General features: G+C 45.6%; 1 long non-coding RNA gene across 3 annotated transcripts in view; it reads left to right on the forward strand.

The window, feature by feature from the left end:
• The first annotated feature begins 2,338 nt into the window (after nucleotides 1-2,338).
• LOC309848946 overlaps nucleotides 2,339-23,756 on the forward strand; it is a 51,728-nt gene continuing 30,310 nt past the window's right edge. Inside the window, exons 1-3 of one of the 3 annotated variants that reach the window (XR_014303367.1) lie at nucleotides 2,339-2,832; nucleotides 11,139-11,447; nucleotides 12,083-12,160. This is a non-coding gene — a long non-coding RNA (uncharacterized lncRNA). Of the gene's footprint in view, nucleotides 2,833-11,138; nucleotides 11,448-12,082; nucleotides 12,161-13,033; nucleotides 13,526-23,756 lie in introns of those variants that run through there. The other 2 variants (XR_014303366.1, XR_014303368.1) reach the window with 2 other exon arrangements.

Consider the following 23,756-nt stretch of genomic DNA (forward strand, 5'->3'; position numbering starts at 1 on the left):
GGTTCCTTTTAGTGCTTCCCTAGAGGATTTAAATATTTAAGTGTTGCTTTGCAGACCATTAACTCTTGCAGTTGGAAGAGGAAGAAGGGATAAATGTGGATGGTCAGGGGGGAAAAAAGTAGATCTAAACCTGAAATGTCAGAAGCCAGTGCCAACAATAGACCACTGATCCCTGTCACTGATTTATCTCACTCATATAGGATAAAAGTCCTCAACGTACATTGTTGACATTCCCTGTTTTGATCTTAACATCAGTTAGGCTTGTAGATAAACTCAAAAACTGAGCATTTAGAGGAATGACCAGATGGAACACGGGATTTTTAGAGCAGGGAAACTACTCTGTATGATACTATAATAGTGGACCCATGTCATTATACATGTATCTAAACCATGGAATGTACACCATAAGGGAACCCTAATGTAAACTATGGACGTGGGTGATAATGGCGTGTCCATGTAGTTCATGGATTTTAACAAACGTGCCTCTCTAGTGGGGGATGTTGACCATGGCAGAGGCTCCACATATTTGGGGAGAGAGTTATATGTGAAATCTGTACCTTCTGCTCAATTTTCCTGCAAAGCCACAAGTGCTCTAAAAAATAAAGCCTACCAAAAGTGTGGGGAGTTTACAATTTGATGGTAAATAACATTTTCAACAATTAAATTCCTATAAAATGTTTGTCGAATTTGTTGCAAAAGATTAATGAGAAGGGGGAGGTATGCCTATAATAGATTTGAGATGGAGCCTCTGTCTTCCACTCTGCACGGTCATCAAGGCAGGTAGAGGAGATGGGGATGGTACAGGTATTTCAGTCATTAACATACAGTGTAGTGTGTGTGTGGTAGGAGTCTGCCTCCCCCCATGTATAGAGAATAGCATGTAAATGACACACGTATAAATTCTGTGAGTATTTTCTGCAGTCAGCTGGCAGTATACCCCACCTACAAATGTGAACAGTACGAGATGGCAGTAGGGCTATCTAGGATAGGCACCAATGTCTCCATTTTTAGTAAACATTCAGAACGATAACTGCAGACAGAGAAGACTCCTGTCTGTCTCTATGATTTGGCAATCAAGTGTTAGTCCAAGAGACAAGAGACAGAGCAAAGGGAGCCACAATACCAAAATAGAAGTGCTAAGGGGAGTAGGATAATATTTACCAGCAATTTTGTAGACCTAACAGCTGTTCATATCTGTACATTCTGGGACCGCCCAGGCAACTCCTCCCAGTGCCCAAAGTTAGCCAACTTGGAGCACCCGGCAGACGGTGGGGAGGGTCTTTGGGGGAGCTGGGGGCTCCTTCTGCCAAGTTCCTCTTCCAAATAAAACGGGCTGCAAGAGGGCTCTGACTGCCACTTGGCACAGTCCGCCCTGCTGGCCCCAGTGGGAGGGTCACTGCTGAGACACCCAGCCCCATCTTATTGTTCAGCGCCGGGAGTTTCCTCCTTTGGCAGAGACCTGGAGCCCTGAGCTGAGCGGGAAGGGGACGGGCTGGGGCAGGACTTTGGGATGTCTATTGCTGCCGCTCCTTCCCCTCTCCGGGAGCTCGGGTTTCCCGGGGTGTGTGCGGATTCTCAATAAAAAGGGAAAAGCACGATCCAAGTTAATTTTCCAGCGCCGAGAGGAAATGCTGTTTCCTGCATCGTACAAAACTGGTGCCAACAAGACTGACACAGGAGCCCATTGTCCCGCTAACAATGCGGTGATGGGGGAAGGACGCCTGAGAAAACAGACCTCGGGCCGCCGGGAGCGTTTGATCTTTCCTCATAAGTGTGTGAGTGTGCCTGTGTGTGTGTGCCTGTGTGGCGTTAGGATGGGCTGGTAGAGCCAGGGCACAGCCCCTTTCCGTCCTGCCGTCGCTCCCGGGCACGCTCCTGAAGATGCCCGGGGAGACCTGACTCTCTAAAGCGTCCACAAGACACAAGGACAATGGGAAGGGCAGGAAAACCCAGAAGAAGGCATGGGAATGGAAAGAAAGGAAAGGAAAGGAGAAGGGAAAAGACAAGACTCACCCCAAAGCCCCCCCCAACCCCACCCCATGGGTTCATTACAAATCCTCCATCGGCCCGGGTCCGAGGCAGAATCGAAGGTCTCCCACCCCACCCCCGCCCGGGTGCCAAGCCCGCTCCTCCGCCGACCCCGAGCCGAGGGCGAGCCCACGCGGTGCGAGTGGCCGGGACTGTGGCTGGACTCGCCCGGAGCGCAGCCGCGCGTCGCCGCCGCAGGGCGGGAAGGAGGGAGGCCGAGGGGCAGCGGCTCACGTAGGAGTCCCTCGAGAGCCCAGCCGCCGGGCAGGGCTGACCCGCGGGTGACTCGGCCCAGAGAGCGCCCGGTGCGCCCCGATCCCCGCCTGGCGGCGGTGGCGCCGGGGCCGGGCGGGGACCGGCTGCGGGGGGCGGGGGGATGAGGTGAGGGGTCGCCCCCGCCCCGCACGCGCCGGGACGAGCGTCTGAGTTGGGGGCGCTCGGCGGGGACTTCCGCGGAGCAGGCGGGGGCGCGGGAGCAGCGCGCAGCTGTCCGCCCGGGTTCACCTGGGCGCCCGGGGTCACCGCCTCTGCCTGAGGACACGTTGCCGCGGGCTCCAGGGGACGCGGGTTCATCCCAGCGCCCAAGTGTAACCTCCCCGCCCTTCGCTCGCTCACGTAGTCCCGGGTTTCGGGACGCGGAGTGCTGGCGAGGAGGCGGCTCGCGGCCCCGGCGGGGCCGGGGGATAAACAATCGCACAGGATACACGACACCCTGGACTGTCACAAGTCCCTCGCAGGAAAAGATAAATAACATCTGAGGAGCCGCGGCGCAGCTTCCCCGGCCGAACAGAAACTCGGCGAGAAGTGAGTAAACAACAGAACCGGAGAGAGTTCACCGAGCCTTGGCGGCAGAGAGAATCCGACGCGGTGGCCCCCGCTCCCCCGCCCGGGCTCTCACGAGAGGGGGGTGAGGGCTGAGGAGGGGGGGTTCTTCCAGGGGAAATGAGGGGGGAAACAAAACAAAACAAACCGCACACGGTTCAGACTTTGTCCTTTACACGGACCGACGCTTGTCACGTTCTGGATGCGAAGCCTGTTTCCTGGGCGTTGGAGGAGACCTTTCTGGAGCAGGGGTTGAGATGGAGGGGGTTTTCTGGAAGGGGAGGCTAAGGAAGAATTTCCTGAGGAAGCCACACTCTTCCCAAGGTTTGCTGCTTGGGCTCAGAGTTGTCAGGGACCTAAACCACCTTCAGGAATCTGTGGTTCTATGGGGATTTCTTAATGTTCAAGGAAACCTCCTCACCTATGTAAAGGCTATGCCCCTGGGGGAGGGGGTGGCCCGCGGGGAAAGGTAAGAGGGAACAAAATCCAAACCAGGGAACTGGAGATGCTCCGTGGGGCAGATCAAATATGCACACCTGAAGGGTTTACCTTTCTCCCGAGGGAGTCTGAGTGCCCAAAGCAGTCTTTCCCCTTCTGTGAGGGAGCAAGGCACTTTTCCAGCCTCCTCTCTCCTCCTCTTCTGCAAAAAACTCACTTAGTTCCTAGACTGGCAATCTCCCCAGCCCAAGAAGTACCTCGTGGGAGGTACAACAGCCTCTTGGACACTGCCAAAATTGCACTACACGAGATCTATTACTCTGAAATAAGGCTACAGCCCAAGATGCAATTTCCCTGAGAGGATATCCATTCATTACTCAAGCACGCAGGTGTTATTTACCTGTTCCTGTAAACTGGGCTACTCCAGGAGCACATTGTCTATTTCATAGTGATGTAGCTTTTCAATAATCCTTATGTCCATGTAAGTAAGTTTAGGTAATTGTTTTGAGATTAGGGAAAATGGATGAGGACAGTGAGGATGTGGTGAGAGTGTGGGCTGGCCTCTTACTAAACACAATTCACAGCAGACTGTGGTCCTCATCCCTCTGAATATTCTGACCGGTCCCTCAGCGGTCACGTACAGACATAGTGTACCCAGATTTCTAGATGTTCTTCAGGCTTTCTCATGCCAGTCATGCGGGCAACATGGGGACATCTGGACTGGATGCTAGTGCAAGTAGGTGAGTTCCTGACTTAGCCAGAGTTCTAGTTCTGATGGTTACACTCACAGAATCCAATGGGAAGCTTTCAGTGTGGTTCACAACGCACTCATCTGCTGTGAGCCTCTCCAGAAATAGCCCCATTTGTCTTTGTATTCACAGTGCCTGCCCAACTGCCTATGACATTGTGGGTACTCAACCAGTATGCATTGCTGAACAAAGATTTTGTAGGTCTGCTTATTAAATTTGGAGGTGACACAAAGTTGAGATGGTAAACATGATTATAAAATCAGAGTCACCCAAAGCCCTAGCAGATTGGAGTATTAGATGAATCTATAATGATAACATTTAAAAAAAAACATTTATTTGAGCAAAAGCACAAGTTGGGGGGCAGCAGAGGGAGAGAGACAGAGGGAGAAGCAGACTCCCCACTGAGCAGGGAGCACATGTGGGGCTGGAGCACATGTGGGGCTTGATCCCAGGACCTTGAGATCATGACCTGAGCCAAAGGCAGATGCTTCACCAACTGAGCCACCCTGATGCCCCTATAATGAGAACCTTTTAGGTCCTTCTCTTGAGTCTCCCAAAATTTAACTCTGCAAATACAGATTGGGGAAGATCAACTAAGTAGCCAGCCTAACAATAATAATGGCTGAGGGAAAGTTCCATGTGGGCATCACAGACCTCTGTCAAAAAAGTGACTGAGGCCCTGGATCAGAATCTACTCCACGTGTCCTAGATGTATGAGTTCTGGGATCGGTACGGAGCTCCTCAATATGGGAAGAGATTAGATATAGCTGTATCTGTTAAAAGGAGGGGGGCAGGATGGAGAAATACTCAAAATCATGTTGGGTGAGGATGGTCAAGAGAACTAGTGAAGTTTAGTCCAGGAAAGAGAAAGGACTTTAGGAGACAGGAGAGCTGCTTTCATATATATATATATATATATATATGTATATATATATATATATATATATATACATATATATATATATATATATTTTTTTTTTTAAAGCTTTTATTTATCTATTTGACAGAGAGAGAGGTCACAAGTAGGCAGAGAGGCGGGCAGAGAGAGAGGGAGAAGCAGGCTCTCTGCTGAGCAGAGAGCCCCATGCGGGACTGGATCCCAGAACCCTGAGATCATGACCCAAGCCGAAGGCAGAGGTTTAACCCACTGAGCCACCCAGGGGCCCCTGCTTTCAGATATTTAAAGAGATGTCAAATAAAAATAGGGATTGGAATTATGTGGGCCCCCATGCTCCAGAGGAGAACCAGTGAACCCTGAGATGAGAGTGACTGTCCACAGTTGGCAGTGTTCCTGATGACTGTACCTTTTAGTTACCCTGCCTCAGGGGGAAATGAGATCCCCAAAACAGAAATGACCAGAGCATAACCTGGATGACCCCTCACCAGGGCCATAGTAAGATGGGATTTAAGCATCCCTTGGGGCTGGGACAGAGAGGGCTTTTAGGATTCCTTCTACCACTAAGCAAATACTATTCTATGTCCATTTCTCATCTGCTAAGGGCTAACTCTGCCTTGCTATAGTTTCTTAAACTTAATGAGATCTTTAAGGCACTTCCATATTACTGTTTCATAAAGAAAAATGTACATGTGGAAACAACCAAACAGTGCATATTTGGGGGCCCTTCAAGATAAAAGATAAAAAAGCTTCAAGATAAAACCATGTATTGCCGATGATATTATGGCCATGATTACTACAGGTTTGAAATTAAGATTTTATTTATTTATTTGACCGACAGAGATCACAAGTAGGCAGAGACACAGGCAGAGAGAGTGGAGGAAGCAGGCTCCCTGCTGAGCAGAGAGACCGATGCAGGGCTCGATCCTAGGACCCTGAGATCATGACCTGAGCCAAAGGCACAGGCTTTAACCCACTGAGCCACCCAGATACCCCTACAGGTTTGAAATTAAATAAGAGGCCAATATTTGTGAAGAGCTTTGTCTGCCTGGAGAAGATCCAGATCAAGGGGAACTTGTATATATTACTGGTAGGCATGCAAGAAGGTAGAGTCATTTTAGAAAACAATCAGGCAGTTTCTTATTAATTTAGACATATACTCTCTAAATGACCCAGCGATGCCACCCCAGATAATACTCCAAGAACAATGAAAACTTATATCCATACAACGACCCATAGACTAATGTTTGTAGCAGCTTTATTCATAATGCTGAAAACTGGAAACAACCTGAATGCTCATCAGCCAGTGAATGGGCAAATAAATTCCACGCAATGGAATACTACGCAGTAATGAAAAGGAATGAATTGCTGGTTTGGGCAACAACGTGGAGAAATCGCAACAGGGTTATGCTAAGTGAAACCCGCCAGACACCAAAGCTACCACACTGTGTGATTTTGTTTATTTGATATTTGGAAAAGGCAGAACTATAGGGACAAAACTCAGATTAGTGGTTGCCAGGGGCTGGGGGAAAGGGGAGGGCCTGTCAACAAAGGAGCACAAGAGAACATCTCCAGGGTGATAGAAATATTCTGTATCTTGATTTTGGTGGTGGTTATACAATATACATCGTCAACTCCTGGACCATATACTTGAAAGGATGAACTTTGTTTTATGTAAATTATGCTTCAAGAAAATGGCCTTAGGGGCGCCTGGTTGGCTCAGTGGGTTAAAGCCTCTGCCTTCGGCTCAGATCATGATCCCAGGGTCCTGGGATCGAGCCTCGCATCGGGCTCTCTGCTCAGCAGGGAGCTTGCTTCCTCCTCTCTCTCTCTCTCTGCCTGCCTCTCTGCCTACTTGTGATTTCTGTCAAATAAATAAATAAAATCTTAAAAAAAAAAAAGAAAATGGACTTAGTAAAACTCTGCCTGCATTTTAAATAATTGATAATTAATAATAATTAATAAGTGATTTTTTTTCTGGTGAATTGCATAATATTGGTACACAAGAAATATTTGCAGAATGAATGAATGAATCTGTGTGGAAGTTTTGCTTCTCCGCAAAGTCAAAGCTTACAAACATGCTCTGTCTTCTGTCTGAGGGACCCGCCTTTTCCACCATCCCTCATGACACGGAGGTTGTGTGGGAGGACATCCTTTTTCTGGGAAAAGGCATCACCCTGATCATCAAGTCAGTTTTCTGAGGAAGTCTTATTCATCTGGAATTGGGAACTTCATCCAGGAAATACCCAGCAGACATGTGGATGAGACATGTGGATGTTGTCTGGGGGTCTGCAATGGCGAGGCCTGGCTGGGGACACGCAGGCAGGAGAAATTCCCATCCTAGAGGAACAGGGCATTCTAAATGAAAAGTGTCACTCCACAGGATCGATATCCCTTTCCAGGTTTCTAATCTAACAGTTGTCTTTGGAAATTGATTATAAAACAAAGAGGTTTTAAGACCTCTTTAAGTAATATATTATTACTAATTACTCTGAGTATAGCTGGGTTTTAGGAAGATATGAATATATACTATTTTGAATTTATAGAACTGTTACTTTACTTTTATTATGTCACTTTTTCCCCCACGACTATCATAGAAAATTTTTTTTTAAGATTTTGTTTATTTATTCGACAGACAAAGATCACAAGTAGGCAGAGAGGCAAGCAGAGAGAGTGGAGGAAGCAGGCTCCCCTTGGAGCAGAGAGCCCGATGGAGGGCTGGATCCCAGGACCCTGGGATCATGACCTGAACCGAAAGCAGAGGCTTTAACCCACTGAGCCACCCAGGTGCCCCTCATAGAAATTTAAAAAAAAAATCATTTAAACCATTTTAAGTGTACAGTTCAGTAGTGTTAAGTACATTCACATGGTTATGCAACTAATCTCCAGAACTCAGTTCATCTTGCAAAACTAAAACTCCATATTCATTAAGCAACTCCCCATTCCTCTCTTGCCCCAGCCCCTGGCAACCACCATCCCACTTTCTGTCTCTATGAATTTGACTCTTGCAGATACCTCATATAAGTGGGATTATGCAATATTTGTTTTTTTGCAGCTGGTTCATTCCACTGAGCATAATGTCCTCAAGGTTCACCCATGTTATGGCATGTGTCAGAATTTCCTTAACTTTTAAGGCTCAATAATATTTAACTGTATGTATCTGCCGCATTTTCTTTTTTTGAGAGAGAGAGAGAGAGAAGCAGAGCATGCACACAAGCGATCATGGGGGGAGGTGGTGAGGGGCAGAGGGAGAGAGAGAAGAGAGAACTTTTTTTTTTAATTTATTTGTCAGAGAGAGAGAGCATGCACAAGCAGGCAGAGTAGCAGGCTGAGGCAGATGGAGAAGCAGGCTCCCTGCCGAGCAAAGAGCCCGATGCGGGACTCGATCCCAGGACACTGGGTCATGACCTGAGCCAAAGGCAGCTGCTTAACCAACTGAGCCACCCAGGCATCCCGAGGAGAGAGAATCTTTTTTTTTTTTTTTTTTTTTAAATTTACTTGACAGACAGAGATCACAAGTAGGCAGAGAGGCAGGCAGGCAGAGCAAGCGATAGGAAGGAAAGCAGGCTCCCTGCTGAGCAGAGAGCCCGATGCGGGGCTGATCCCAGGACCCTGGGATCATGACCTGAGCCGAAAGCAGAGGCTTTAACCCACTGAGCCACCCAGGAGCCCCAGGAGAGAGAATCTCTCTCACAGGGCTTGGTCCTAGGAGCCTGAGATCATGACCTGAGCCGAAATCACAAGAGTCAGACGCGTAACTGACTGAGCCACCCAGAAGCCTCTATACCACACTTTTTTTTTTATACATTTGTCCATCAGTGGACATTTGGGTTGCTTCTACTTTTTGGCTATTGTGAATGCTACTGCTATAAATATCCTTGTATAAATACCACTTTAGGGCCCTATTTCCAATTATTTGAGATATACATATTTATCCAGATATCCAGAAGTGGACCAGTTCGAGCATATGGTAATACTATTTCTAATTATTTGACAGACTCTTATTTGCACAGTATTTTCGCCGTTTTACATTCCCAGCGAGAGTGCACAAGAGTTTCTATTTCTCCATGTCCCTCCCAAAACTTGCTATTTTCATTTGTTGTTGTTGTTTAATCGTAATCATCTGATTGGGTTTGAGATGGTGTCTTATGGGGGTTTTGATTTGCATTTCCCTAATGATGAGTGATGTTGAGCATCTTGTCCTGCGCTTCTCAGCCATTTGTAGATCTTCTTTGGAGAAATATCTATTCAAGTCCTTTGTTCATTTTAAAATCAGGTTGTGTTTTGTTGGTGTGGTCAAGTTGTAGAAGTTCTGTGTATATTCTGGATGCTAACCCCTTGTCATGTATATGATCTGCAAAAATTTCCTTCCATTCAGTGGGTGGTATTGTGGGATTCTTTTAGACAACAGCATCCTCTGTGTGGGAACCTGGACTCAACAAGCTCCCTGGGTTATTCTGATGCAGGCCTTTTGTACCACTCTTCTGATGCACATACAGTCGGATGGAACTTCCGTTGACATATTAAGTAATAAATGTGTGTGGATTTGGTTAGAGCCTTAGGATGTTTAAGTAGAAGGAACACCAGGAGGTCACTTTATCCAAGCACCTATTTTTATGATCAACAAACTAAATCGGACTCCCCGGAGCAGGCACAGAGCAAGAGCTTTGACACAAAGGCCTTGTTCCCAGTTCTTGCTACTCCCGCCATGCTGGGGTCTCTGGAATATCTTTGTAGGAGATTTGTTTGCTCTAGGGGCAGTTTGTGTGTTATGTTTACCACTCACTTTACAAAATATGTTCATTAAAAGTGAGGTCTTTTGTTTTTCTTGCATGGGGATGCCTAATATGGAACAAATGCAGGTCAACAAATTGCCTGAATGTCACTTTCATTTGATTCCACTCTGGAGGTGTTCATAAAACCCTAACATCCTGGAGGAACAGAGCCTCATGACCAGTGAAGGGACTGTATCTTTCTTTTTAGAACAATTGTTTCTCTTACCTGTCTCTGTGATTTAGGGCTTCTCTCCCGCTGCTTCCTGCTTCTTCTCGCTCTCTTGCTGTACCTTCTTTGTGCCCTTTAGGACCATCTCCTCTCTCCCCTAAATGTGAAGGCTGCCCTCAGCCCCCTTCCTTTCTCATCAAATACCTCCTCCCTAGACAACTGTGATTGAGTCCTTGATTTTTGCGGGTGATGACTCTCAGATTGAGGGCAGCAGCCCGACTCAGGTCTGTGAGTGCCTTCCACAGGTGCCTGTCTGCAAGGGAGCTCCAGCATGTCAAACTCCGAGTGTCTGAAATCTCACCCAGTCTGTTCCTTCCCAGAACTTGTTCTCTTTGCCCTGTCTGCATTTGCCAAAGCCAGAAACCTAGGAGCCAGCCTCTCCCTTAGCACCCATGGTCAATCAGTCATTTAGCTGTTCATGCTCTTTGCTAAATATCTACATTGCACTGATCCTTCTTTTCCCTCTGGCTTGACCCAGTCTTCATTAGCTAGTCATATTCAGAGAAGCTTAGGCTTCCCACTGCATACGTGTGCACACACACACACACACACACACACACACACACAGAATGGAATGTGTATATGAGACGCTGTATCCTGGTGACCAGACAGTACCATGGCTAGGAGCTCCCTCGGAGGACTGGCTCAGGACACCACAGAATACCAGGATGGCTGGGGAGGAGAAGGCCATTCTGTACTCCAGGAGACTTCTGACAATGTCTAGACACTGGGGTGGGGATGTGCTACTGGCATCTAGCGAGTAGGGACCAGGGAATGTTGATAAGTGTACTACAATGCACAGAACAGCTGCCTTTTGCTCCCCGCAAAGAATTATCCAGCCCAAAATGTGAATAGTACCAAGGATGAATTATCCTTCCCTAAAATGATCCATAGCTTTTGGTTCCCCACTCAGGTCCCTTTTACCTGGAGGATGCACAGGACTGCTGAGTGTTGGCTATTAAGGGCTCACCACTGCCTCCTGCAAAGAAGAAGCTACCTCAGGATCTGTGAGGTTACTGTATTCCCCACTACTGAAGTGCCTTTAGCCAATGACTGACTAGAGTCAGGATACAAAAGCCCAGACCCTCCGCTTCAAAGAGGAACAGTTCATGTGGTTCAGGGCTGAGGCTAGACTTTAGCTGACACCACATCTTCTGTTAGCTGCCCCCCATCCCTTTCCTGATTCTCCCCTCTCTCTACAGATTCCTCCTGAGGGCACATTTCTGATATACCACGTGTACAAGAATCCCCACCTCAGCTCTACTTCTGGGGAACTGACCCACAGCGTGGGGCTGGCTGACAGTTGTGAACGGAGAAAGCAGAGCTTGGAAAGACCAACCAGTCCCTCCTAAGCCCCTGGCAGCTGGAAGAACATGGGTCTGCCCCATGGAGTTTCTCTGCCATTGACTTCCGGCCCCAGGGTGCCCAGCCAAAACCATCCCTCAAGAAAATGATGAAGAGACAATGAATTCAAGTCAGTGTTACTTGATCAACCAGATAGTAAATTTAAGGTATTAATTTACTTACTTTAAAGAGACATGAGGGGCATCTGGGTGGCTCAGTCTGTTAAGTGTCTGACTCTTGATTTCAGTTCAGGTTATGATCCCAAGGTTGTAAGATTGAGCCCCTCTGGGCCCAAGGGGAGCCTGCTTAAGATTCTCTCTCGCCCTCTCCCTCTGCCCCTCCCCTCCCTCTAAAAAAGAGAGAGAGAGAGAAGGAACTTGCTGACCTAATCTATCCATATTGCTTTACAAGAACCCCCTGTCTGCTTGGCTTTTTTGGGAAGGTGATAGTCAAAATAAGCTCTGAAAGATGAGATGAAGTCAGCAGAAAGTAGAAGGGAAAGTGCCTCTGGACAGAGGGAAGAGCTTGAGCAACGGCCCTGAAACAAAGCAAAACAAAACAGCCCTCACCACTTCCACCAGCACCACTAACCGTAAAGGAAGAAGGTGTCCCAGAGACTGGAGGAAGCCAGTGTACCTGATGCTGGCAGAATTAGAGAAAAAGGAGGACAGGAAAAAGCTGAAAGAAAGGGAATTGCTGTAAGATGCAGGGCCCTGAAGGAAAGGCATGTGGATCTTATCTGAGACGCATTGGGAAGGTTTTAAGCAGTGTGTTAAAAACGATCTGTTTTCCGTTTAAAAAGGTGACCTGACCGTAGAGTCTCTGGATTAATCGGAAAACGTCTATAATTTCCAAAGAAAAATTACCAACAATTTCAAGGGTAAGAGAATTGCTTTTCCATATGTCCTTGAAATTGTTAAAAGCCATTTTACTTTCCAGTCTAGTACAGGAAAGGTTGGGGGGGGGTAGCTGATTTGTTTTAAAAAGTAAATTGACAAAAATCTATAGGTATGTGGAAACTTTGTAAAATTATAAATTTCCTTCTTATACCATAGCAAAGGATAAACATGAGTTGAGTAATTTTTATTTGATTAGATAATTTCAGGCAGATTTTACATTCAGAAGCTTCATTTTGGTAGCTTAAATGCAAAAGGCTTTGGTGATCATTTGCAAAGATGTTGTTAAACTTTTCATTTTTTTTTTTTCTGTTTTATTCTAATTCCAGCATAGTTAACAGTGTTAGTTTCAGGTATACAACAGAGTGATTCACCAATTCCATATATTACTCCGTGCCCACTAAGATAAGTGCCTTCTTGACCCCCCACACCTTTGAATTTAAAATTCTATTTGCATGTATTACTGTTTTTAAAGGGAGAGCTACCGTTTCAGGGGTGACTGGCTGGCTCTGTTGGTGGGACTTGTGACTCTTGATCTCGGCATTGTGTTTAAGCCCCATGTTGGGTACAGGGGTAATTTAAAAATAAAATCTTAAATAGATAAAAACAAAACAAAATGGCAGCTATTATTTCAAAGCCTTAATTAATATAATTGTAACTGCAGTGTAATTGTTTCTTCAAATGAGATGCGGGACTCAATTCCAGGACCCCGGGATCATGACCTGAATCAAAGGCAGACACTTAGCTGACTGAGCCACCCAGGTGCCCTTCAGAGTTTGTAAGAGCCATTTTAATTTCCGGGATTTTCTTTTTTAACAGTTTCCCCTAGCTGTTTTGTGGAGGCTTTATTAGGCAGGGCAGCAGTGAACAGGGAGGTGCTCAGTGGCTTTGACGGGGACAGAAGCTAGACTGGAGTGGGCTTGAGGAGGGAACAGGTGACTGGAACTCAACCCTGGGACAGCTCCTGCGAAGATTTGCATCATTAGGGATAAAAGTGGGAGGAACCGCAGGGAACCAGTTGGTAGCAGCAGGAGGATGACAGTAAGACAGGAATGTGCCCTAGATGTTTAACAAACCGCCCTTTGGAAAACCAGAGGCTTCCTTGCAGCGGTATAAACACTCTCAGCACAGCCCATTCTGAGTCACCAACATAATGCCCAAGAGCTGGCAAGATTCCTGAAAATCTAACAATCGACTCTTCAGAGTCAGCATGACCCAACTGCAGCTTACCAGTGCATCAGAGAGACGCTCCTTCTCAGAATGTAGACACTAAAACAGATCACCAAGCTATTGGAACGATCCTGGGGAACAAGAGAGAGCACTGTGTTAGGACAGCATACACAAGACAGGTAAGATGGGAAGGAACCAGGTGTACGTGCTAAAAGGTCTGCCAGTTTGGGGATGGGAAGAGCAGGGAGGCTCCCCTCCAAAGCCCCCATTCTCTCTTGTCTTGGGAGACAAGGCTGTCAGAGCATGGCTGTTAGTGGATGACAGCCGCACGTAGTTGAAGGACTGTGTGGTGGAAGTATTTGAATAGGAGTGGCGGAAGGTTGGGAAGGTGTGGTGGCTGAGAGAGGTGTGGGATTAGAGATTGGGGGACTATATATATGATGACCTAATCCACATGTCCACCTGGGTGGGGGTGGCTGCTTTCAAGACTGTTGTATAGTCAAGGGTCTACGAGGCGAGCATGGTGGTTGTGTCACCACTACATACATAGAAAAAGCTGAAAATCCTGCAGGAGCTGGGGTGGAAAGGCAGGAGCCAAAGCCTTGAGCATACAAGGGGAGTGTGTGTATGTGACATGCGGAGGGCGTGTTCTGGTGTGTTCTGTGCATGAAGGTGGCATGTGAAGAGTAGGAGTCTCAAAAAGTGAGGGTTTGTGCAACAGAGAGGAAGAGAGACATGGCCTGCAAAGGGTAATGGCAGCCCAGGAAAGATGGCTTTTGCTTCTGGTCCTGAGCTCTAAGATGTGTGTGAGAGAGAAACAGCACACTTGCTTGGGCTGCGGTGAAGACTTCTCAGGGTGAGCTGGGTGCTTGTGAAGAAATGGAGATGTGTTGGAGGGTTTTGCGATTGCAAAGTGAAGGCTCCAGTTGGAGGAGTGGTAGTGGGTTAGAGGAAGGGTTAGGCTGGGGATGGGGTCCAACTGGGGATCCACACAGTATTATCGGGGTATAACTTGGGGTGAACAGAGAAATTTGGATTTCTGGCAAGGATGGATTTGAAGCATATAATCTTGTTGGGATACAACACATTCCACACCAATATGCCTCCAACATTATCAACAAGATGTCAGATTTGAGATCCTATGAGACATTACCTGATGTAACCTCTAAGCAGACTGAAAGTCTATCAGGCATCATTTGGCAACCCCCACCCCGACCCCTTCCTTCAGTTAGGACCTCTTGGGTTCTTGTCCAGATTTCTGGCATCCAATGTAGACTTCCTGGCCCCTGACATTCCCTCCTTAGAGAGTTTTTCTCTCTGAAATTTAATTACATCTATCCTTTGTATGTCCTCTTTTTATTTTTCTCCTCCTAAGCTATCCATGTATGATCTGCAAATGTGTTTCTTCAATAGGATTTGTTTTCCCTTAGTTTCAGGTTAATTCAAACATACTACTTCTTAGAGCCTTTTCTTTGATTACTCGAACTTTTCTCCTGATCAACAGGGAGGTGCAAAAACATTAATACAGACCCACGTAAATTGCCTTGATTCATGTAGGAATAGTGTTAGTGGTCATACATCCAGTAATAGTACTCCTCCCTGTCAGTCCTTTGAAAGAGAATCAGAGGGAATACGTCGACCACAAGTACTTTTCTGCAGAACTTTGAAGATTCTTAGTAGTCAACAGCAAGCGATAATGAAATCTGTTGCAGTAATTAACTGATAACAGATACCAATTCCTATTTTATATAAAAAAACCCACCCTATTATGCTGAAGGCACAGGATTTCAAATGCTCAATTTTTTTTCTAAAGATTTTATTTATTTATTTGGCAGGCAGAGATCACAAGCAGGCAGAGAGAGAGAGGGAAGGAAGCAGGCTTCCTGCTGAGCAGAGAGCCCGATGCAGGGCTTGATCCCAGGACCCTGGGGTCATGACCCGAGCCAATGGCAGAGGCCCTAACCCACTGAGCCACTTAGGCACCCCAAATGCTCAATTTTATAACTTGGGAATTTTCCACCTGTAGAACGTGGCCTCTGGAAACCAGAGAAATGCTGTCTTGAGTTTCTCTTTTTCGGGGTTGTGGCATTCAGTGAAGTAATAGTACAAATGAGAAATTCAACAAGGTTACAGGAACTGCTGATAGAAAATGTGAGTCAGACTCAACTTGGTGTGGGTGTTGCTAGAATTAACTTTTAGTTCTAGATTCTCTAAGGGAGTCCTCTGATGAAATTCTCCATGTGCTTTAAAATTTTAAAGAGAAAAAGAAATGAAAAGAACAATGGGCCCCAACCATTTTGTAAAAGGTGTCAAACCACGCAATTGTGATAATGTCACAATTTAAAATTATTATTTTAAATAATTTTATTATTTATTTTTATTTTTTAAAGATTTATTTATTATTATTTGACAGAGATTGAGAGAGAGAGGAAGAGAGAGAACATGCAGGGGAAATAGCAGGCAGAGGGGGAAGCAGGGTCTGTGCTCCGCAGGGAGCCTGATGCAGGGGTCAATCCCAGGACCCTGAGATCATGGCCTATTCTGAAGGCAGAAGCTTAACTGACTGAGCTACCCTGGCACCCCTTAAATGATAATTTTAAATAAAAATAAGTAAGCGTCCATTGGCATGGCCATAGCTTGACCCTACTATATTCAGAAATCTCCAGGAGTCTGAAAGATCAGGTATTTCTGGCTCTAATAGACAAACATCCTCTTGTTTGTTTGTTTGTTTTTAAGATTTTATTTATTTGACAGACAGAGATCACAAGTAGGCGGAGAGGCAGGCAGAGAGAGAGAAGGGGAAGCAGACTCCCTGCTGGGCAGAGAGCCCGATGTGGGGCTCAATCCTAGGAACCTTGGGATCATGACCTGAGCCTTAACCTACAGAGTCACCCAGCTGCCCCTTGTTTGGTATTATTGGAGGTTCACAAGCTAAGCCTGTTTTGATTATCCCTTTTTCTATTCATATTTGTTGAGTGTCTGCAATGTGCAAAGCACTGTCAAGTGTTTGGGGGAAGCATTAATCCATGTAAAGAAATACTTATAATGCAAAGCACATGTGATAAGAGATATATAAGGAAGCCCAAAACACTCTGGGAGTTTAAAGAAAGGAGCATTAATTCTTGCCAGGAGATGAGAGAAGGAATTGTAGAAGTGGAGTGTCAAAGGAATAGGAGGTTTGGAACAGAACGACAAGGTAATGGGAAGAACAGCTAAGGCAGGGGAATTAGTGAGCGCAAAGTTGCATTGCATGTTTGGAAAATGCCAAATAGACTGGTTTTGGGGAGAACATGTGATGCAAAAAGAATACAAAATCACTTTATGGCCAGACTTGTGTGGTTACCAAGCTAAGAACTATGGTCTTTATGGGAAAGGCAGTGGGGCGCTACTGAAATTGAGAGCATGTGCTCTCCAAAGTTATATCTTCCACCACAGGTAGGATGGCTTGGAGAAGAGGGGACTGGAGTAGAGCTGTCGGCTAAGACACCAGATGTGTCCCATGTTTAAAATCCTCTACTGTTAGGGGTGCCCAGCTGGCTTAGTCCGTGGAGCACATGACTCTACATCTTGGGGTTGTGAGTTCAGCCCTATGTTGAGGGTAGAGATTACATTAAAAAAAAAAAAAAGATGTTTTACTGTTATGATTTCACTATTATTATTATTATTATTACTGTCATGACCACTTATTAGATACCTATCATGTGCCAGGCACTAGTCAAGACTTGTGGATACACAAATGATCAAGACAGAAGGTCATGGAGTGTATAATCTCATTGGACTTGTCAGATAATAAGCAGAGTAAGGAGGGAAATTTCAGATTTACAAATTCTATTAAGAAAATAGAGTATCTTTTCCTTTCCACGATCAGGTTTGGGTAGGGGTAGGTTATTTGGAACAGCCCTCCCACTGAAAATCACTAAAAATGCTATGTAAATTACATTAAAAACACACACATACACCTTAAAAGCTCAGATACGATAATAAGGAATTTACTAGGTTGAGATCACCGGGGTGGGGGGTGGGTGGATGGGAGGAGGCCAAAGAGTTAAGTGAGTCCTGAGCTGCTTTTGTCCTGAGGATGAAACCAGTCTCAGAGGCCTTGAATTTGGGTTATGATGGACCAGAGGGGTGGGAGGGAAAATCCTTGCACCTGTCCTCACCCTGGGGGACTGGACATAAAGCACCCTAATCACACCAAGTTGGAATTAAACTATGAGCATGAGAGTAAGTCTCCACCAGAAGCAAGCCTTCCCACCCCATGACTGAGATCTCAACTCTGCCAACACCGTGGAGAACTTAGCTCCTTTCCAAATACATAATTAACTGTTTCTAGAAAGTTCTCCTGAACTATGAAGATCACAGACTATCTGAAATCAATGACCAGAGCTTCAGTTATGCAAATTCTCATACCTATTCAGAGTGCTCTGTGGATAGGTAGAAGAAAAATACACTGGGGACTTGGTTTTGGGTCGAGCCCACAAACTTCGAAGCTGATACTCTGAGCTAACGAGTAAAAACAAAATGGAACAAACTGAAAAGTCAACAACAACTCTTAAATCTGTAAGAGAAGTGAAGACACAGGACAAACCGCACCCCCCTCCCCTACCAAACTGGAAAGACACACAGGCAGATAGTCACAACTAACCAAAGCAGGAAGCTGGGGAACCAGGGCGGGATAGGAAAACCTGAATGGAGGAGTTGCTGGAGGCTCAGTGTGGACATATCTGAGAGATTAAAAACTCCAAGGGCACCCAGTCATCAGGCGGCCACTTCACTTTGGGTAATTTTAGCTCCTGGTGCTCTATTGGGTTTTCAGTGACTCTCAGCTTAAAAAAAAAAAAAAAAAAAAAAAAAATCAAAAATCCCTTCATGCTTCTGACAGGAGGAGGGGAAAAGAAACCATTTTGAAACACCCCAGAGCACTGGGTTCTTCTTAACAAGGTCTGCCCTTGGGGGAAATTAGTTAACCAGCCCCCCATCTGCTGTGGTTTTATTAAAGCCTAACTGACCATGAGAAGACAAGTACCCAATGTCAGCCCCCTCTAGCCGTGCTCTCCCACCTAAAGGAGGAGAGAAAAACAGGAAGCCCGGGTGAAGTTCCCGGTCTAAAGGCACACACTCACTAAAAGTCCACTGGAAAATCCATCTTCCTTGGTGTGAAGAGGAGAACAAAAGACACTACATTCCCCACTTCCCCCATTCAAGTCTGCAGCAGTCAGGGAATTTGGAAGTTGGGAGAAAGCCTTGATAACTGACAGGATTTGACAGCTAAAGAGTGAACCGTGTGGCCACTCCCCACCATACTGAATGGACTCCCGTGAGGTTAAATAATGCAATCCTCCGAAACAGTGGGCACCATACCTGGCCTGGAGGTGTGGGGTTGGTGTCCTTCCTTTGGAACCTGATTCCCAACAGCCTGGCTGGTCATCGCAGCATCTGGGAGGTGACCTGGCTGGAGGGTCATTCTGGTCACTCAAGACGAATGTCTCCATACACTTGTTTGCGGCAGAACGTTATGACTCCTTCAGCAGAGGCACAGAGAATCAAGGGTCCTGTCAGGCATTTTCCTCTAGCAGGCTGTTAACTACTTAATCAAGCAGAAGAGAGAAGAAGTCAGTAGGCCTATTTTCTGAGAAGCATTTAGTGCATTAAATTATTGCATTAAATTGCAATAAATTAGTGCATTAATTTATTGGCAGCTGACAGAACTACACATTACAAAGGTTTACACTATTTTCTTTTCAAGTTGTCAGTAGATAAAAAGCTTTAAAAAACCTGGCTTTTAAATAATAGTACAATTGGTTGGTACTTATTAGATACTTTACACTCACTGAGCTTTAAAAAAAGTACTAAAGGAGCGCCTGGGTGGCTCAGGTGGTTAAGCCGCTGCCTTCGGCTCAGGTCATGATCTCAGGGTCCTGGGATCGAGTCCCACATCGGGCTCTCTGCTCGGCAGGGGGCCTGCTTCCCTTCCTCTCTCTGTGATCTCTTCCCTTCCTCTCTCCTACTGTGATCTCTCTCTGTCAAATAAATAAATAAAATCTTAAAAAAAAAAAAGTACTAAAAACCATTAAATTCTATAAGGTAAAATCTGCTATGCCTACAGGATGAAAGAAACGGGCTTTTTAAAAAAAATTTATTTTTATTAACATATAATGTATTATTTGCCTCAAGGGTACAGTTCTGTGAATCATCAGGCTTACACAATTCACAGCACTCACCATAACACATACTCTCCCCAATGTCTATAACCACACCACCCTCTCCCTACCTTCTTCCCCCTGGTGACCCTCAGTTTGTTTTATGATATTAAGAGTCTCTTATGGTTTGTCTCCCTCCCGATCCCATCTTGTTTCATTTATTCTTATCCCCCAAACCCCCCATGTTGCATCTCCATCTTCCTCATATCAAGGAGATCATATGATAGTTGTCTTTCTCTGATTGACTTATTTCACTAAGGATAATACTTTCACTAAGGATAATACTATCCTATATAAGGATTATATATATATATATATATATATATATATATATATACCACATCTTCTTTATCCATTCATCTGTTGATGGACATCAAGATTCTTTCTGTAATTTGGCTATTGCAGACACTGCTGCTATAAACATTTGGGTGCATGTGCCCCTTCAGATCACTACATTTGTATCTTTAGGGTAAATACTCAGTAGTGTGATTGTTGGGTTGTAGGGTAGCTCTATTTTCAACTTTTTGAGGAACCTCCATGCTGTTTTCCAGAGTGGCTGCACCAGCTTGCATCCCCACCAACAGAGAAGGTGGGCTCCATATGACCCTGTAGGAGACCCTGTAGAAGACCCTGTCTTCCTCACAACACCTTCAGCATTCTTCCTTGTAATCATTGGTTTAAGGTTCTTCCCCCATCCCAGGATTATGGTGGACTCATTTACAATCGCATACGCAGAGCCAAGCACAGTACACATTATGTGTTTAGTAAACATTGGTTGGACCGAAGAATGGAAAGACTACACATGAAGAAAAGGAAACAGTCAAAGGAAACAAGTTTGTTTGGGGCAAAAGATAGTTTGGCAAAGTCCTTATTTGGGGGGAAATGTTCTGACACAATCCCTACTCTTCTTAATTTAGCATCTTTAGGAAGTTGGAAACGATCGGTTCTGGGGGCATACCTGAAGTCCTCTCAGTGCAGCCACTAACTCACAAGTTCATAGAACAAAACTTGCTCCAAGACTGAAGATCTCCTGGTGGCCTCCCTCGTTCTCTTCAGGTCCCAGGCACTTTGGGAGCCTTGGATTTTAGTGCACACATGGCCAAGTCCGAGAACCACACCATGCACAACAAGTCCCGAAAATGTCACAGAAAGCATCGAGAAACCCGTCACAAAGATATGAATCTCTTAGGGGTGGACCCCAAGGTCCTGAGGAATATGCACTATCAAGGCTATCCAGGCTGTTCTACAGCCCAAGGAGGTCAGGCCTAAGATCCCACAGTGTTAATCACAAACTCAGTCTCCTTACCTACACTGCCCACCCCAAACTCCGGAAATGTGCTCTTGTGTGCATCACCATGGTCTCAGGCTCTGCCAGCAAAGTCCAAGAGCAAGGCTCAAACCATGGTCCAGCCTGTGACTCTGCCACCAGCTCCAGCTCCAGCTCCAGCTGAGGCTCCCTAATCTGCTCATTTCTTCACGAAGACTCTAGAGCAGAGGCCTCTGTCTGTCAGTGTGAGGACAGGAAGACTGGTGTGATCATGGGCTGCTATGTGGGGCTTGTGTCCTCTGCTATATGTATCTGTCAGCCTCAGGCAGCATTTGTAAAAAAAAAAAAAAAAAAATTAATGAATGCCTGGGTGGCTAAGTCAGTTAAGTGTATGCCTTCAGCTAAGGTCATGATCCCAGGGTCCTGGGACTGAGTCCTGCATCAGGCTCCCTGCTCAGAGGGTAACCTGCTTCTCCTTCTGGCTGCTGCACCCCCCTATGTGTGCTCTTGCTCGCTCTCTGACAAATAAATAAATAAAATGTTTTTTTAAAATGTGGGGTTTTTTGGGAAGACTCCTATTGGGAGGCAGCAAGGATGTTTTCTGATCACTTTAATCAGTGCCACACCCTCCTTCCTCTGGGAAAATGCCACACTATGCAGTGTGTTTTGTTTTAACTAAACCATGTTTGTGTATTTAGAGTATTGATTTTTTTTCTGGTGTTTTCCTCCTAGAGAAAGAGGGTGCAAAAAAGTTCTCTGGTCTGTCCCTTTACTTCCACCTGCTAGCAGCTCATCAAATCTAAAAAGGTGGGGTGCCTGGGTGGCTCAGTGGGTTAAAGCCTCTGCCTTTGGCTCAGGTCATGATCCCAGGGTTCTGGGATCGAGTCCTGCATCAGGCTCTCTGCTTGGCGGGGAGCCTGCTTCCTCCTCTCTCTCTGCCTGCCTCTCTGCCTACTTGTGATCTCTGTCTGTCAAATAAATAAGTAAAATATTTTTTAAAAAAATCTAAAAAGGCAAAAAAGGCTTTCAAGGACTATAATGGATTTAGATTCCTGAGGTAACATGCAAGGCCAAACTCATTTATGGGCAGAACTATGCTAGAAAGTCTTTTAAGTTGCCCATAAATGATAGCAGTCTATTCTCTTAGCCTAGCAGCCAGTCTTGCCTCCAGCCTTGGAAGGGATCACCATGACTTCACTTGACACGGGAAGGCACGGTTGCTGTATGCTTGTGGTCCATGATGTAAACTCACACTGAAGAAAAGCACTCACATCTTCCAAGGGTCACAGCAAATGAGAGTGAGAGCACTGTGTTTGCGGTCACTCAGCGACAGGCAGAATCGCTAGGACTCCCCGTATTTGCCACCCTCCCCCTCCCACCCAGAGCAAATATGTTCTCTCTCCTAGGAGCTGTCACTGTGGGGCCTGGGAACACAAAGGCACTGTCCTCATCCTTGCAGGGTCCACAGCCTAGTGAGGTTCACAGCTGTGACCCAAACTTTATATTACAACAAGAGGAAATGCAAAGAGAGACATGCTAAAATAGTTATGGGTATATAGCGGTGGCCACGACTAGCTGAGTGGGGGACTCCTGGGAGAGCTGTGCTGGAGACATGACATTGGACCTGGATCTCAAGTGTTGACTGTGAATTCACTAGTTCCAGAAGAGGAGGAAAGCCTGTGGAGGGAGGCCTGGAAGGGCATTATCCCAAGCATAGCAGGAGGTGGAGGGAAGAGAGAGCAAGGCAGAAGATGAAGTTGGTGTAGAAGCTGGAGGCCAGACTTGACTTTGTACTGGCATATTCTGGGAGTCAAATAGTCCAGGACTTAAATAGTTAACTCCACTCTGTATTTCAGCCAGAGGACTAAATGGTCTTGAGTCTTACCTTACCTTCTCTTTCTACATGGGGTGCTCCCAGAAGTGAATGAAAAAGACCAAACTAAACGTGTGTTTTTTCCAGACCCAACTCCCAGTGAAGCCACCTTTGGATGGAGTAATTGGCCACTGGAGTCAGCTTTGCAGAGTTCCCGTCCCTTTGATCGCTCTTCTTCTTCAGGAACCTTGGTTTGGAGTAAGAAGCACAGCCGTGGTCTTGACCTTTGAAAACATGGAAGTCTCTATTTCTATTTTTCACACCCAGACCCCAGCCATTGCCACCCAGGAGGAGTGAGGGTTTTGTGTTCCATACAGTTCACGATGTGGGAACTTAATCTAGGTTCACATGTGATCTCCAACCAATAGTGATTTGGCAAGATCTCAGGAGGAAAAGAAATTTATATTCTAAGTTATGGCTAATTGTTCCCGTATTATTTTGCACTTCCTTATTACAGGAGCTGTAAGCATGCTTGAGGCAAGATACAGCATGAGTTAAAGTGAGGTGTTAAAACAAAGCGTGCTTGTTCCATTTACAAGAAAGGTGAAGATTGTGGATTGATAAAGGGAAGGGAGTAACCAGCTAAATGAGCAACTTTTTAATTCTAAGAATGTTACAGAAAACTCTGGTAATACCATGACCTGCAAAATTAACCCTTCACTTTGCTTAACACACAGTCGAGCCTTGTGAAAAGTCAAATGCTATAAACAATTTTCTGTTAGAGGCAAACTCCTGCATTCCCAGGCAAAAGCTCTGAGAATGTTAAATCTTTGGGAAATATACAGAGAGAGCAGGGGAAGAGTAAGCCAAAATGCCACCCCCATCTAATAGTTTTTAAACAAGATTCAGGAAGAGGTCTCGAAGTAAAGTGTTCAAAACATCTGGTTCTTATTTGAAATATAATTAGAAATGTATCTTAATATATAAGGAATTTTAAAAGCTGAGAGGAAGAACATTTCTGGGTGACTAAATATTTGAGATGATGTCACAATAATGGCATGAAGAGGAATACCAAAGGCTCTATAGAAGATTTTGAGAAATTATTTTCCTTATGTCATGTTACTATTTTT

The sequence above is a fragment of the Mustela nivalis genome, assembly GCF_964662115.1.
Source record: "Mustela nivalis genome assembly, chromosome: 15".
NCBI lineage: Eukaryota > Metazoa > Chordata > Mammalia > Carnivora > Mustelidae > Mustela > Mustela nivalis.